General features: G+C 42.3%; 1 protein-coding gene across 4 annotated transcripts in view; it reads left to right on the top strand.

The window, feature by feature from the left end:
* The first annotated feature begins 2,798 nt into the window (after window positions 1-2,798).
* HS3ST5 (heparan sulfate-glucosamine 3-sulfotransferase 5) overlaps window positions 2,799-16,359 on the top strand; it is a 273,269-nt gene continuing 259,708 nt past the window's right edge. For all 4 annotated transcript variants that reach the window (XM_084774656.1, XM_084774655.1, XM_084774653.1 and 1 more), the window contains exon 1: window positions 2,799-3,612. The gene's annotated coding sequence lies outside the window, so the exon portion shown is untranslated. The remainder of the gene's footprint in view (window positions 3,613-16,359) is intronic.

Genomic DNA, 16,359 nt, shown 5'->3' with positions numbered 1-16,359 from the left:
CTAATTACAGCTCACGGAAAGAAGCAAAAATCAACTTTGGAAGGTAAACCCTGCCCAATTTCCTAACAATGATAAACATCTACAAACCATGGGGTAAGCAATCTCCATTAGGAGCTGTCAACTGAATAATGCTTAATAATTTTGTTTTGATGAGTCAAGAGAGCTGATGGTTCAGGAAGAAAAAAAAAATCTCTACCAGATGAACATTCTAATTAACCAAGTGTTTTCATTGCTGTGCTTTATCTGGCTTTTGTGATTAAGCCAAAAAATAAAATCAAATTTGTGACTGTTTTCAAAATATTTTTTGATACCACTTTGTGTGGAGTTTGGCTCCTGTCAGATGGGACTCTCATGTGCCTTAATCTAGTCCTCCAACACTAAGGAAGCTAAAGGGCCTAGCTGGAACCATGCGCCATAATCTGTGATGCACCAGGCTTTAGCCTGAGGGGTGACCCTGTGACAGTGAGGCAAAATCTGTGATGCTTTCCAAGCTCATCAGCTACCCAGGACAACGATCCTCTGAGGAAAAGTTAGAGTGGTTGAGAAAGCATAGCCTTCTGGAACGTTCTCTCCTTCCAAGCATCACCCTAAAAGAATAGTGGAATGGGTACATTTTACCCATTCCCTTTCCCTGTAACCTTCCTGACTGCAAAGATTGTGTGCATCAATAAAGAGATTATACAAATAAACACTTAGAAGATAGTTCGCCAATTGAAAGGGTTGTTAGGCGGAATAGGGCATTCTTCAAAATCTATTGTCACGCCTTTCTGGACTTTATTCCTTATCAGCACTTTTTTTTCCCCTCAAGAAAAACAAAATAGCAACATTTGTTGGAGGTTGGGGGGGGGACTGTGTTCCTTCCTTTCTTATTACTTTTATTGTTTGAGGTTTCTTTTAGACTCTAATGTGGCATTGTGATTTTGAGATGGAAAGAAATCCCTTGTCTTTCAAACAGAAGAATGTGATTGTGTGCTATTGTTGCCAATGATGAGCTAAAGAGGTTAATGGATCACAGGGCTGGCAAACAGCCATCTCCCCTACTGCTCCTTATATTACACGTTATACATGTGGCTGTTGCTGCTGAGCTTACAAATTTTGTCTGAGTAGATGGTAAATAAGTTTATGGAGGTTTAACTTATCTCTCCTAGGTCTCAACAGCTCTTTCCTCCAGGCTATTGCCTGACAACTTAAAAATGCACTTTGGGATCCGAGCTCATGCCCTTTCACGGTGGTGGTAAAAAATGGGCCTTGGAAAGGAAGTGAGGCTGCTTCTGAATGAGAATCCAGAAATACCGTGTCTGATGGATTGCCGCTGACCTTTCATCTCCAGATAGACAGAATTAACACAGGGCGATGATGACCATAACAAAGTACAGATACGGGAGAAAGCACAGCATTTCTTTCTAGTGTTGCTGCTGGTGATCGTTCTCACAATACTAATTAAGAGGACCAGTCACCTCTACTGACCCCAAATTATCTAAGCTTTGAATGTCATAACTGTCATTTGAAAACAGGCCAGCTCTCCTGAGCAATAACATAGTGGTTTCTTCCTAAAGGACTTGTACATTTGTGCAATGTTGATACCCTATGAGCATATACAGGGGGAAGAGTTCCCCCTCAGTCACAGTCATAGGGGAGGGGAGTAAGGGGAAAATGAGAGGGAGGGAGGAATGGGAGGATACAAGGGATGGGATAACAATTGAGATGTAATATGAATAAATTAATAAACTATCTTTTTTTTTTTAAGTATGCAAGAGACAGACTACCTCTCCAGAAAGAACTAGGGGAAGAGGGAATGAAAGGAGAAACAATGTTTGTTTGTTCTGGCAACCCCAGTGAGACTAACCGGGTGGTAGCTCTATCTTCGGGAAGGACAATTTTCTTGTAACTGTGGTTAGTCAGGGATGCTTCTTGAGAACTAGAATTGGGAGGAAAGTAGCACAAATATGCTTCCAGGTGGGATCCCTCCCATTAGGCAAAGACACCTAGTGCAGCAAACAGACTCAGTTCCCTGGCCTGCCATTGTGCAGGCGACAAAGGGTAGGACAATTTGGAAAGGTGCGTGTGCCTCTGGGTTTTGGAACTCCAGACTTTGCATGAAGGCTGAGCAAGCCCAGAGCTCCTTCTCTTCCCGACTAGGCGGTGATCGCCCCCTGTGACTCTGAAAGCACACAGCAGCCCAAAGCACCGGCGGCTGACGCCACCAGCCACTCTAGTCCGCCAGAACTCTCACCTGGCATGCCTAAGTCAATGTGGCCCATCTGGACACCTGTGTATCGCCTCCACCCCCAAGCTCTGGGTCTAGCTCCCCAATATCACAGCAGAGAGTCCTATCTCGGCTCTTAGACACTGAGTCCCTTCGATCTCTGAGTATTAGACCAACGTTCTGCCTGCCCAGTCACCGCTTTAGGTTCTCAAAGCTGTGATCTTAGATTGTTCAGGAGCCCTGGCCACCCACCTTGCAGCCACACTGTGCTAGCCAAAGCTTTCTGCTCCCGCGTGGGACATGCTGTGGCCCAACGGCACATCTTCCACCTCTCGGTATATCCCCCCCCCGCCCCCCCCTCCCGCCTCCTCAGGCTTCAACCATTAAGGCCTGGCCCTCCCCCTGCCTCGGTGCCCAGACCCACCTCTCAGTCACCTGCGCTCCCTTCTCCACCCTTTTCCTCCTCCACCCTTTCCTTTTGGTCTCTCCGCTGCCTTTACGGGCACAGAAGCGGCCACTGGAGGAGGAGCAGAGGGAGGAGGGGAGCACACGGAGGAGAAGGGGCGGGGTGGGTGGGAAGAGAGCCGGGAGGGTGTGGACTGGCAGCCACTCTGCAGCTGGCCGCCGGGGACCTGGTCCCTCCCGCGAGCCGAAGTGATGGAGGGGAAGATATCCTCTTAGACACATACACGCGCGCGCATCCAGCTGGGCACGTCTCCGGGAGGCAGCAGCCTGCTCAAGCGCGCCAGGGACCGGGCGGCGGCCGTGACAGCGCGAGCGGCAGGGAGTCCGCGGTCCTCACAGCTTGAAACCGGCCGCAGGAGGACGAGCGAGGGAAGATCTCAGCCGCACTGACTTGCTCTTTTAGAGACATCCAGAGGGACCGAGCTTCCTGACACTGTCACCGCGGATGGCCCAGGCTCTGCCCCTCTCTTGAGGGGTCCCGGTGGGCGCCGGCGCCCGCACCGTGAGAGGAGAATGCGAACCTCCTCCCGCAGAGCTCCTGCAGTCCCCTTCGCTGCGTGGAGTCAGGCTCCAGCAGCTGCCCCTGACGTGCTCGCGCCGCGGGAGCGCGCCCTGCCGCACCTGGCTCCAACCTCCTAGGGAAGTGCGCGAAACGCGCCCTAAACTCCACTACTTCTCCCCTCCCCTCGCCGCTCTCCGCCAAGGACCTCGCGGCGGCCGCGGTCGCCGCCTCAGAGTGGAAACCCGCCCGCCCAGCACTCACGCGTGAGTACGGCGCTGCTTGCCTGTCCTGCTCGCCTGCTGGCTCACAGCCGAGCTTCCCAAACTACTGGACCACTTCTTCAGACCTCGGGAAAGGCCCGGCGACCCGGCGCTACTGGTCTGGACCACCACTTCCCAAATTGCGGCCGGCGCTGAAGCTGTCGCCGCTGGGGACTACGGTGAGTGAGCAGGGCTATGTGCCCGCCTCGCGCGGGAAAGAGGGTAGGGCACTCGATGCTCGGACCTTCTGGATTTGGGGTAAATTGACAAGGGGAGTCACCTAGAGGAGGCGTCTCTCTACCTCAAGCACTTTTTGGGTCACAGTTTTCCTGGGCGCCTCCTGGGGGATAACTTTGAACCCCTTGCTTGGGTGGGGGTCTAAACTAATGGGAAAGGAGAAACAGCGAGAGCAATTGCTTGAGCGAATTTAGCGGTCTTCCTCCAAGTCTACCCTTCTGTCCCCACTCTCCCATCCGTCTGTCTTGCCCAGGGACCTATATCCAGCGCTCTCCTAGAGTCGGATCCAGAACAGGCATTCACAGTTTGATGATGATCTCTCAGCAGAGTTTGGTCATTCTTGCTTGGCCGCTTCTGGGGTAGTTATGTACTGTCACCTGGAATTATATGGTAGCTTTAAGGAGAGTAGGATGCACTGAGGCCCAAGCAAAAGGCAAACAGAGTATAGGCAGAAGTCCCATTACCATGGAAGTGGGTGCCTTCTGTTTGGAGAAGAACCTACACTCTTGGTGTCATTTCTCATTTCCTCAAGCCTCTCTCTGCTCAATCTCTCTCTCTCTCTCTCTCTCTCTCTCTCTCTCTCTCTCTCTCTCTCTCTCTCTCTCTCTCTCTCTCTCTCATACACACACACACACACACACACACACACACACACACACACGGGATGGGTGCAATCGAGCAGGTGATCATATTATTATTTTTAAGAGGTCTGCAGCCACTGTGACCCACTGCTGCACTGCCTCCTGCCTCCTGGACTTAGAATATTACCCAGTGAGGAATAATAAAACTGCCTGTTGGGCATGACTTTAGGTGCTTCAGGTTCCAAGTGCATACCAAGCAAACCTCTAGCGCTCCTCCTGAGTCATTTCATCATGATGTGCACAGTTCTCAGGCTTTGATCCTTGAGTATATTCACCCAGAAAAGCTATTAGAGAGAGAGAGAGATTCTTCTCTCTCTCTCTCTCTCTCTCTCTCTCTCTCTCTCTCTCTCTCTCTCTCTCTCTCTCCTCTCTCTTGCTCTCTCTTTCTCTCTCTCTGTTATTTCAAGTAAAATACCAGTCTCTTAAGGGGACATTTAATGTTTATACATTATGCTTTACATCATACATTTTTGTGGATGCATTTAATTGCCCCATGATTCTCTTCTGGTTTATGTAAACTGAGCCTGATAAATGACATGCAGGGTCTGGGGTGGGGCAAAACAGGCGGGCATCCTCTTGGTGTCACTGCTTCTTTCTAAACTGATTTGTTGACAGTCATAAAAGTGGGTGCTTCTAAAGGGTGTTATTCTATGTCCTCTACATTTTCCAGAGCTTTAAAAAATTGTTTTCATGCTGCAGTTCAAACATATCTGTCTTCTATTCAAAGAAACTGTTGAAGCTGATTTTTCTTTAAAAAGTGATTACCGAATTTAGATATCAAATATAACAATTTTAAAAGTGTTTTATTGCTATTAATTTCAACAGATTTTAAAATTACCTCTATTCCTCCTCTTCATGATTTTTTCCTCCTTATTCTTAAATTAGTAAAGTTTGTAGCAGGAGAAATAAAAGCATCTTTTCTTACCTTTTCCATTACTCTCGTTTGCAAGTGGTCCTGTTTGCAGTGACTGGGTCAGTATCAGACAAGCTTCTAGGAGAAAATAGAGTTATTTACTAGCGAATTGTGCTAAAACAAGGCAATGAGAAAAGAATCAAGAGTGGGAAGGAAACTATTGTTTGGCTGTAATTGTCTCCACTGCAGTATTTTAACTGGGGTAGGAATAATAGCCCTGGCCTCTTCTCCAAGTTACCCTTGGCTATTTAAACATGTTCTTTTCTCAATTAGCAAAATAGAAATAGGCATTGTTACTCATGTAAACCATTTTCAAATAGATATGCCTTAACAGTTTGTGACGGAAATTATGGGCAGAGCATTCGATGACTGGTCACAGCAGGTACTATGTCCTGGTTTCTAGACTAACCCGGACCTGGAGCTTACTGTTTGAAGTTACTCCCTTTCTTTGTGCAGAGACTTCATGGGTTCAGTTTGGCAGTTTGGATGATATGCTGGCTTCACTCTTCTTACCATTTTGCAGGCGTACGCAGATGTTTTTGAATGAATAACTTTTCTCCTCACTGAATTTGTACTCATTCAAAAAGTATTTCTTGAGCACATGAGTGGACATAATAAGCATAGCTGAGCTGGGCCATTATTTCAAACAAGGAAGGGTTATTGCTGGAAGCAGGGTGTTTGCTCCTACCCTGGGTAAATGGAACAGCAGAGCAGTCACTTTCTTAAGGAAGCAGTATTTTCCCTAAAGTAGGTGATCCAGGAACAAAGAGCTGTTGACTCAAGAGTCACATGAGATATTAGAGCATCTAACTTCATTTTCCACTCCAGACCTGCCATTATTTTTAACTGATGTTGTCTCTAATCTTCTGGCTGCTTGTCTGGGTTCTTAGAGTAAGTCATGAGTCTGCACTCGGTCTCATTTCTAACTCTGTCTTTCTCTATACTTCTATGGAGCAGGGCCAGATCTCAACACATCATTAGTATTCGCTTATGAATAAATGCAACTCTTCCTGTAGCCTCAAAAAAAAAAAAAGCAAACTGAATTCACAGAACAGTGTGTTGCTTCCTCATTTCCTCATCCCTATACTTTTCTAACCTCAGCAGCAGTGATACCTTTTAATAATGCAATTATATGCAAATGAGGAAGTTAAAAATGATTGTTTAGGTTCTTAGAGAAAAAAAATGAAACTTCTTATGGAAATTTTAGTTGGGGAAAATTTCCTTTGACTCTCTGAGCATACCTTGGCAGGGTGAATTTTTTATGGTGGTAGTCTTTACTCATGAATAAAATAACTCTAGTAAAAGACACTATTTATTGATGATGAGAGTAAGTGCCCTTACTAAATCTGACTGGAGCATATGTAGGAATATAATATGAACTGTAACAGTGAATGTGTAACAGAAATTGAGTACTTACATATTTTATTTTATTTACTTCATGAGCATAATTTTTTACATTTTTGTGCAGTATTTTATTGTAATAGTTTAGTATTATAATTGAATAATTATTGTTTGGGAATTGGACTACAGCCTGTTTAAAGGAAACAACTGAGAAGTATGGAGACAAAAAAAAATTAAGAAAAAGGAATAATGGTTCAGATCGCAGGTTTACCTTTATTCAAGTCCTGTCTCCTCTTTTCTGAGGGGGCAACATAGAGGAAAGTCAAAGCCAGGTGACTTATTAAATTCTCATTATGGACTGGCAGGCTGAAATGCTGCAATTTAGAACAGTAGGATGTTTAAATTTTCCCAGTAACTTAATATGAATTCTTTAAAGTAAGCAAAGGCATATTTTTTCCTGGAATCCAATTAGCTATTAACAAGTTTTTCTCTATATATAATCCAAGTTTGTTTTAGAGAATCATAATGCTACCCTAACTGATAAAGATGAAGTGGAATTAGGCAGTTATGACTACATTTTAAGTCACTGATCAAACACACTCCAAAATAGTTAACCCTTACCAAATGTTTAAAAGAAACTATTTCATTTCCAGATCCCTCTAGTTAACATATAGGTAAGGATAAATAACCTTTCTAAACCTTATATGCAGGTCTCATTATCTGGCTTATTATTTATTAATATTTTGTACAATGGATTACTTTCCATTATTTTAAAATTTTTTATGAATGAAAGCTGTGTTTGTATTAAGAACTGTTTGAAGAATTGTCTTTACCAAGTTTCATATTTAAATATAGGCTAATATAATGTATACGTAGACATGTTCACATTTGTATATAAAATACTTATTTCCATTGGGTCTTTGTTTATAACTATATTGTAATAACTTTGACTGACATAAGGTCATCCCTTTGTGACATATGTGATTTGTAATGAGAGCCTTGTCCTTCGAGTGATGTGTACAAGTGTTTCAGAAGTTTGGTGTAAGAATTTATGCCAAAGTGCTAAGCTTTTATGAGCCACTTGATTAATAAGTATAATATCCACGTGTGTGTGCCTAACACTTTCTAAACTATTCAAGTAACAATAACTCATTTATTTCTACAAGTCTTGAGGAGAGAAAACACATTGCTATTATACTCATTTTGGAGATGAGGAAATTTGCAGCCTCATCTTACTAAATGATAGTTAAAGCTCTATAGCTACCAAATGGCAAAGAAGAAACTTGGTCCCAGGCAGCCTCCTATGCTACTCCACTGCTTTTTAATGTTTTTTTTTAAAGTTTACTTAAATAAATTATATGCTGGCTAGTTTTTGTTAACTTTACCCAAACTAGAGTAACCTTGGAAGAACGAACCTCAATTGTAGAATTACTTAAATCTGTTTGGCCTGTGAACATGTCTGTGAGTTATTGTCTTGATTAATACTTGATGTGGGAGGGCCCAGCCCACCATGGGTGGTGCCAACACCAGTAGGTATTCCTAAGCAAGCCAGCAAGTATCTCTATTCCATTGTCTCTGCTTTAGTTCCTGTTTCCAGTTCCTGCCTTGAGCTCCTGAGCTCAGCATGCACTGTAATGTGGAAGTTTAAACCAATAAACTCTGTCTTTTCCGAAGTCATTTTTGGTTGTGTTGATTACCATATCGAGAGCAAACAGCAGAGGCTCAAGTGAACAGCAAGTTAAAGGTAATATGACATACATCCTGGCTTCTGAGATCTTCAATGGTTTTTGACTTAAATTCGTGAGGAATTTATGGGAAGGTGGTTGTAATGAAACAGTGGCATAACCTAAACTTAGGTGGGACTGGGGTACAGAGCTGCACCTCAATGTAGTTTTTAATGGGCTCAATTATTTCCTACGGTTCAGCTGCTTTAAAATTAAATAACTTTAAGAACTGGTGCTATACTTAAGCAGTTTTAATAGCACAGAAGATCTGATCCTGAATGTTTTATGCTTCCCATAATATTCTTGTTATGTGAACTTCTTGCACTGAGGTCAATGCTGTGTGTTACTATAAGGTGAATGCCAAAGAAAAAGTTTACAAAAAGTGTGAGATGTAACTTAGCCTTGTAAACCTCATCTGCATACAATAGGTATCTTACTGTTGTTTGCTGTATGAATTGAAGCAAGCTTTTCCGTAAGTTGTTTGTCCAGAGGCGAAACAAAAGCAAAAAGCTTTTAAGCATCTTTATAATTACATTGTGTAATTTTACAGTCCTAATGTCATTCCTTGTCTAAGGGACACTTTGTGTTTTATGTTGGTTTCAGTCATCATCTATGAATCATCTCTGAAGCCATGTGGAATAATAATCTTTGTGAAATGGGGTGGTAGAACAAAGCAAGAGAGTATAAGGAGTGTGAAAAAAATAAATGGATTCAAACACTTGCATTTAGAAAGAGGGAAGAGAGGCTGTAATTGTGCCTTTTATTTTAAAAGGACATAAAAAGACATGATTAACATTAAATAACAGAATCTTTAAAGTGCTAATGAGGAAGCACAACTGGCCTGTCATAAATATTAGAGATCTTGCTATTTGAGTGTAGTTTGGGGAACTATTTGTAAACATATTAAAATGTCACTGCGATACTTTCTGCCATAGTTAGCTAACTCAAATTCCCTAAAGAAACTCACAGTAATCAAATGTACCTCGACGTGGGTATTTATCACAGTACAAGTGCGAGATTGGACAGGGCTGGGCAAGTTGGACTCTGTTCTCACTATTGCTTACAGGTGACACCTTGGAGCAAGTTGCTTAGTGTTTCTAATTCTTACTAATTTCAAATGTTATGTGGTGGGAGAAACGTCATTTGTAGATGCCCTCATAATAACTTGTACAAAATATGTAGAGTGTCAGATATGAGTCAGTGACTGATCCTGCTGACAGCGTCGTTGTCTTTGTGACAGCAGCAGCAGCACTGTGGCAGCATCGGGATGATAAAATGAAACAGCCATGTGATGCCCAATATGCAAACGATCGAATCACAGGGTTGTGGGCTGTAAAGCACAGCTTCTGTGTATTCTTTTACTGCTGAGGCAAGAACACAAGAAGGGATGTTTCAGACCTTAAGTTGATTTCTGGACTTAAAAGTCCATGTCTAGCATAGAATGTCAGCAGCTGGGAGTCCAGTTCAGTGACAGAGCATTCACCCAGAATGCCTAAGGCCCTAGGTCCCATACTAAGAATCACCTTAAACATGGAGCAGGAAGTTAAGAGAAGGCGCAAAGGTTTATGGGAGAGGTAACTCATTGTCTTTTTAAAGCCTGGCTATAGCACTTTTGGCTTTGTCTTTTCTTGCTTTGTTTACTTTTATCTCTCACTATGGAGACCTAGCCTCTCTGGACTGTAACTCACTAACCCAGCAGACCTCAAAGGTGGAGCACTTGCCCTGTATTTGCCTCTGAAGTGCTGTGGTTATCAGCATGTGCCACAGAGCCCAGCTTGAAGACCTGCTGGGACTGTTTGGAAACTACTTTGCTATCCATCCTCCTTAAAGGGGTTGGGGGATGGGGGGGCAGGTTTCTATCAAAGCCACCACAACATTGTTAATCTCTTGACATTCAATATCAACTAAAGGTTGTGAAGTATATGGACATTCTTTGTACTCTTATCATTTACACTGTATAGATAGAATTCATCGTATAAAGAGAAAAGATTGATCTTGGTCATGGTCATTAAATAGTTACTTCTTTTAAACATATAATTTAGTTCTTAGATTTCTCCTTTTTGGTAGCTCATTTAATTTAGAAACTTATTCTGCCACCCCTACTCAGCTTTATGAGCTTAGATATCCATGCCCTTTTATGTAATTTTCATTTAATGAACTAATAAATGATGCTACCTCACAGTTAATCAATATTTCCAAAGTCTACCCCTATGCTTCTTTATTTTCCTGTGCCTTCCTTGCCACTCACCTTCCCTTTCAAAAAGTTTTATTTCTTAGTTTGTCATGTTACACTATTTTCATATGTGTATATAAAAGTAACTTATGCAACAAACTAAACTACATTAATTTTAGCAAACTTTTATATCTATTTTTAAGTAGGTCTTCAAAGGTTTTTCAATATATGCTGCATCAAACCACATTGGATGCAGTAGTGGAACTGGCCCTGCATGTAAGTAGGATTTCCTCACCTGGCCAGACAGCTGCCAAAACCCTCAAATTCGGCCAGACAGCTGCCAAAACCCTCAAATTCCTAACTGTATCTGTTTTCTGAGCTAACGGAAACAAAGCAGGACTAGAAGACACTAGAAGGAGGTTCTTCTCAAGAACATGACATGGAAGAGTAGCAAGGCTCTTGTGAGTGGCAAACCTCTTTGGCTGACAGGCCTCTATGGCTGACAAGCCTGTGGCTGACAAGCCTCTATGAGTGACAAACCTCTGTGAGAGGCAAGCCTCTGCGACTGACAAACCTCTGTGACTGAAAAGTCTGTGGCTGATAGGCCTCTGTGACTGACAGGCCTCTGTGACTGACAGGCCTCGGTGACTGACAAGCCTCTGTGGCTGACAAGCTTCTGAGTGACAAGCCTCTGTGACTGGCAAGCCTCTGTAACTGGCAAACCTCTGTGACTGACAAGCCTCTGTGGCTGACAAGCTTCTGAGTGACAAGCCTTTGTGAGTGACAAGCCTCTGTGACTGGCCAACCTCTGACTGACAAGCCTCTGTGACTGACACAAGTCTCAGTGAGTGGCAAGCCTCTGTGAGTGACAAGCCTCTGTAGTGACAAGCCTCTGTGACTGACAAGCCTCTTTGACTGACAAACCTCTGTGACTGACAGGCCTCTGTGACTGACAACCCTGCATCTACAGCCCTCCTCTCAGCAAGAAGCACAACAAAGCTTTGAGTTTCACTTTTCTGATCATGGATTTTGCTTCTTTGGGTCTGTGCTTGGCTGGATTGCGATCCTTCACCCATGTATCCATGACAGTTAACACATGATATAAAGAGACGGGAGTTATTCCTGTGGACATCTCAAAATCCAGGAAGCCGGAACTAAGACTCTTGGCTTGGGGTGGGGGGTGGGGCAGAAGGAGAGAACTGAGGTAGCAAGGGGGACAGGTTGAGGGTATGTGAGAGACTCATGGGCCGTGGACAGGCAGGGTTCTATCCCACCATTTCTGAATCTACACTAGATGTATAGTGTCAACATAACATGGACATCTGAGCATGTTATGGCTTATTGTCTTGATAGCAGTGCCAGGTATACCAAAATTGTTAGTATTGGGTACATTGTTATTTCCTGATTTCCTTTGGGTAGAATCCCATAATTAGATGTTTATCTTAGTGTCATACCCTATCCACTTTGAAATAGATGAAGAGAGACAGTCAGGAGTTACTATGGCAGCGTCTAGTTGTAGAGCTTTGAAACTCTTCAAACTAATGGACTCCCAATTACGTTCACTAACAAAGGGCTTGAGCAATTTCATGAACTATCGCTTTCTTAATATTACTTCTTCTCAAGTACTTTGTTATTCTGCTTTCCTGTGTTGGCAAAGCCATCTACCTAGTCACCCAAGAACAGTGAGAGACAAATCGTTACAGGGATCATAATAGGAAACAGACACATCCTTTTATTGTCCTCCTGCTCCACATGAGCATCCTGCCTCCTGAGCACCTATGTGTCTCACTAGCACTAGGTACCACTTTAGTTCAGGCCACTGAGAAGTCCCAGCTGAATCATGATACCCTTCTCCAGCCTTGAGTCTCCCTCTTTTTAAGTGCTTCCGAAAGGCTCCTAACTGTAAACCTTACCACATAATCCCCTTGCATAATTCCTGCAGCGCCCTCCACCTGAAGGGCCACATTCAAACTTGCTCAATATCCTTCTTAGCTCAGTCTTACTTTTCCAGTGACAAGGTCTGGATTCATCCCCTGTCACTCTTCCAGGACATCACAGCAATTGTGTGTGTGTGTTTCCAAGAAACGACGGGCCATGTCCCTTCACACAACCTTGCCTTTGAATACATACGTATAACTGTTTATTACTCTTCTAACTTTTTACCTTCCTCACCATCACGCTTTATTTTACTACCTTTGATGCCCATTCCCAAACCAGAATGAGCTAGATTTCTGATCATCTGCTTTAGTCTCAATCACACTCTGGAGTTGGAGCGTTGTTTCATATTTCCCTTCACAGGCTCATAATCACCCACTCACCTCTCAAGTGACCCTAAACCTGTATCTCCGGTGTAGCCACAGAATCTGGAATAAAAGAGGCACTAAGTACATTTTACTGAAAACTGACAGTCCTTCCCCTCCCTCTGCCTAACACTGTCACTCCTTTTTCTTATGTGGTACATTTTCCGACCAATCTCAGTGCTCATTTGTTGAGTGACTGCTGTATGCCAGGGAATGGGCTTGATGTTGAAGACCCAAGGACTTAATTTTTCACTTAGAACACTTATAGGCCAAAAAAGAAAGAAAGGAAAAGAAAGAAAACTTATAGGCCTGATGATAAAACCAAGTGGCTTAGAAACAAGGATCTGTTGACATTACTAAATGATGGTGAAAAAATACAACGAAGCTCGTGTGAGAAGGCTGGGAGAGCAGGGACATCCCATCCCTCACTCTGGCCTCTCCCCATAAATCCTTTACTCTGGTAATTTCAAGTACTTATGGTAAGCATCCACCTATCGAGAGTAATTATTAATTTGATTTTGGCTTTTTTGAGACAGGGCTTTTCTGTGTAGCCCTGGCTGTCCTGGAACTCACTATATGTACCAGACTGACCTCCAACTCGCAGAGATCTACCTGCCTCTGACTCCTGAGTGCTAGGATTAAAGGTGTGTGCTGCCATCCCTGGCTACTTATTACTTTTAGGACTAAATTTGGAAGTCTGTTTCTCTAACAATGGTCTATAGAAAATTGGAATTTTTAAAAATTTTATACTTTCAAATCAAGAAAGATTCCGATGTTGCCATCAAAGTCCGTGAACTCATCTTTTGAGATTTTTCTATTAAAAGTCTTTTAACTATATAATATAATCATATTACATGTTTATGCTCATATTTCTTATAAAGCAGGAGACATATTTAACCAATTGTTGTCTGCTTAATCTAATTAAAATTCTGAAAAATCTTATTCCTCTATGGATATTTGAGATATGTCTAAAATTAAATTAGTTTACCCTGAACAAAATAGAAAACTCAATAAGACCAAAAGATAAGCTAATAACATATGATAATCCCGTCACAGATGCTTATCTACTATGAAAGAAATAGCAGCCTGTTGGTCAATGTATTTCACAGTAAACACACGGAAACAAGGTTTGTTTTTTTTATGTGTGTGTCTATTCCCTAGTAAGTAACCACAAATATGAATGGAATAAAAAGATATGTAAAACATAATATTACCTTCAAAACAATCTCAAGTATTCTATACTCTGAGCATACTGGCATATTTAATGTAGTATATAAACTAAAGGCTGAGAAATCTGTTAAAGATCCGGAATCTATAGTGATTCATACTGTAAAAGCTTTTAAGTGATGACATGATGCCACAGATGGAAAATTCCTCATCTGACCTCACGTTACAAATCAGTTAAACACAAGTACACTAACACATTGTGTAAAACTGAAAGACGAAAATAAGGTGCATGTGAAACACGAATGACTTTTCTGCTTACACTTGCTCTATTCCCCAATTTACATAATAACTGACAACTGCGTCTGAAATTTGAGCCTTTCAGATAAGGAATCCAGCACCTGAATAGAGTAAACACTTAGCTGACTTATGTGGTATACCCTTCCTGAAAATCAGAATCAAGAACACACAGTCAAATAAAGTGCTGGATATTTTTCTTATCTCCCTTGTAGATTACATAAAACATTAACAGGTATAGTTAACAATCCAGGCACAAGAATCTCATTTATACCTTAAAACCAAGAGAAAAACCAATGTGAGAGAACTAAGTCAATTTGCCAGTTTTCGGTTAGAATTTTACCTTGAAATTCTCGTTGTGAAGCGTTAATAGTACTTTAATTTTTAATTGCTTTATTTATATTTGTTTGTTTGTTGTATGTGGGCAGTCCTGTGCCAGAGTGAGCATAGTACATGCATGTGGAGCTTAGAGGACAGTTTGTAGGAATTAGCTCTCTCCTGTCACCTTGTATATCCTGGGAACTGTCTGCAGGCCATCAGCCTTGGCAGCAAGTGCCTATCCCTGCTGAGCCATCTTGCTGGCTACTGTATTTTAAAAGATTGCTTAACCAGGGGTTGGATGTGTGTGTGCGAGAGAGAGAGAGAGAGAGAGAGAGAGAGAGACAGAGAGAGAGAGACAGAGAGAGAGAGACAGAGAGAGAGAGAGAGAGAGAGAGACAGAGACAGACAGAGAGAGAGAGACAGAGACAGACAGACAGAGACAGAGACAGAGAGACAGAGAGACAGAGAGACAGAGAGACAGAGAGACAGAGACAGACAGAGAGACAGAGACAGAGAGACAGAGAGAGAATGATAATATCATAGTAAAAAGGACTTTTTAAATTATAAATAGATAGATAACCATGCAAATGTTTGATTGGAAGATGCTTAAAACTGAAGTTATGATGAGAAAAATACCATAAAGAAGTCCATAAAGTGAGTACGGTTGTCCTGCATCTCTTCTTCTCGCAGTCTTCTCTATGGACCTACCAATCCTGGGAGCCTGGCCTGTTATGAGCTCGGGCAGATATCCTGGGATTCCTCTGGTGCAGTCTCCACACCAGGCCATGTGAGATAGTAAAGCAAACTAGAAGGGAAATATGTCTCAATGCTTTTGGAGACTCTGGAGAGGCGAGATCATGGGCACATACACTGGACAAGGGAACCCCGGTGTAGGAAGGTGAGGCAAAGGCACACAGGACCTCAGTGACCTGTGTTTGCTCATGTGGAAAATAAAATCCGGGTTCATCAATGCAAAGGTTCCAAGGTGTGTCATTGGCTCTGCTGCCTAAAATCTTATGAAATTGCTGACCACATTAGCCAGTGTTGTGACATCAACTCAAAGCTCACCAGCTGCCCAGTGAGCACCTACAATATTTCAGGACCATAGTCAGCTGACTCAGAAGATAGACTTGAGCAGACACCAGCCTCTCTAAGGACCCAGCGGTGGAGGTGAGAGAACCCATCAAAGTGACAAAAAAACAAAACAAAACACAAACTACTAGAGCCCTCTTTACCATCGTCTTTTATCTTTTGGAATTTTCACTTTGAATATGCCTTATTTTGAAGGCCTTCAGTGTCCCTTTAATTTCTTCTATTTCTTTTAGAAGTAGGAACACTTAGGAATAGCATAAATTTTCTGTGTAGATATAGTTCAAGAGTATACTGAAAAATGAGGCATTTATGCATTTCCCAATGAACTATAGATACTGTGTAAGTTAGTGTCTTTACATGCATTTATATAATTTCAGTTTACTTTTCATTGTTTTTTGCCTCTGAGAAACTTTTCTTTCCCTGATATGAATACACATTTATATGAATATATTTTTATATATGCCATACATATTTAAGAAACATAATACATCAAGAATAATAGCTGCCAAATTTGTAAGGAACCATGCAAGATAATTATTAACTATCATTGTGGGGTCCTATTGGAGTGTTGCATTAAAAAAACAGATGGTGGGAGAAGGATGGTGCAGTCTGGGTGCTATGAGGGTGTGAGAAATCTTTTATCCTCGGTGAGGAGGAGCTACTCACGGGCTAACCTTCCCTCGTGCTGTGTATCCTGCTGAGCTTATTTTTTTATCTTGACCC

Source organism: Acomys minous (assembly GCF_964271855.1).
Source record: "Acomys minous genome assembly, chromosome: 3".
NCBI lineage: Eukaryota > Metazoa > Chordata > Mammalia > Rodentia > Muridae > Acomys > Acomys minous.
This window is presented reverse-complemented; position numbering and strand designations above follow the sequence as displayed.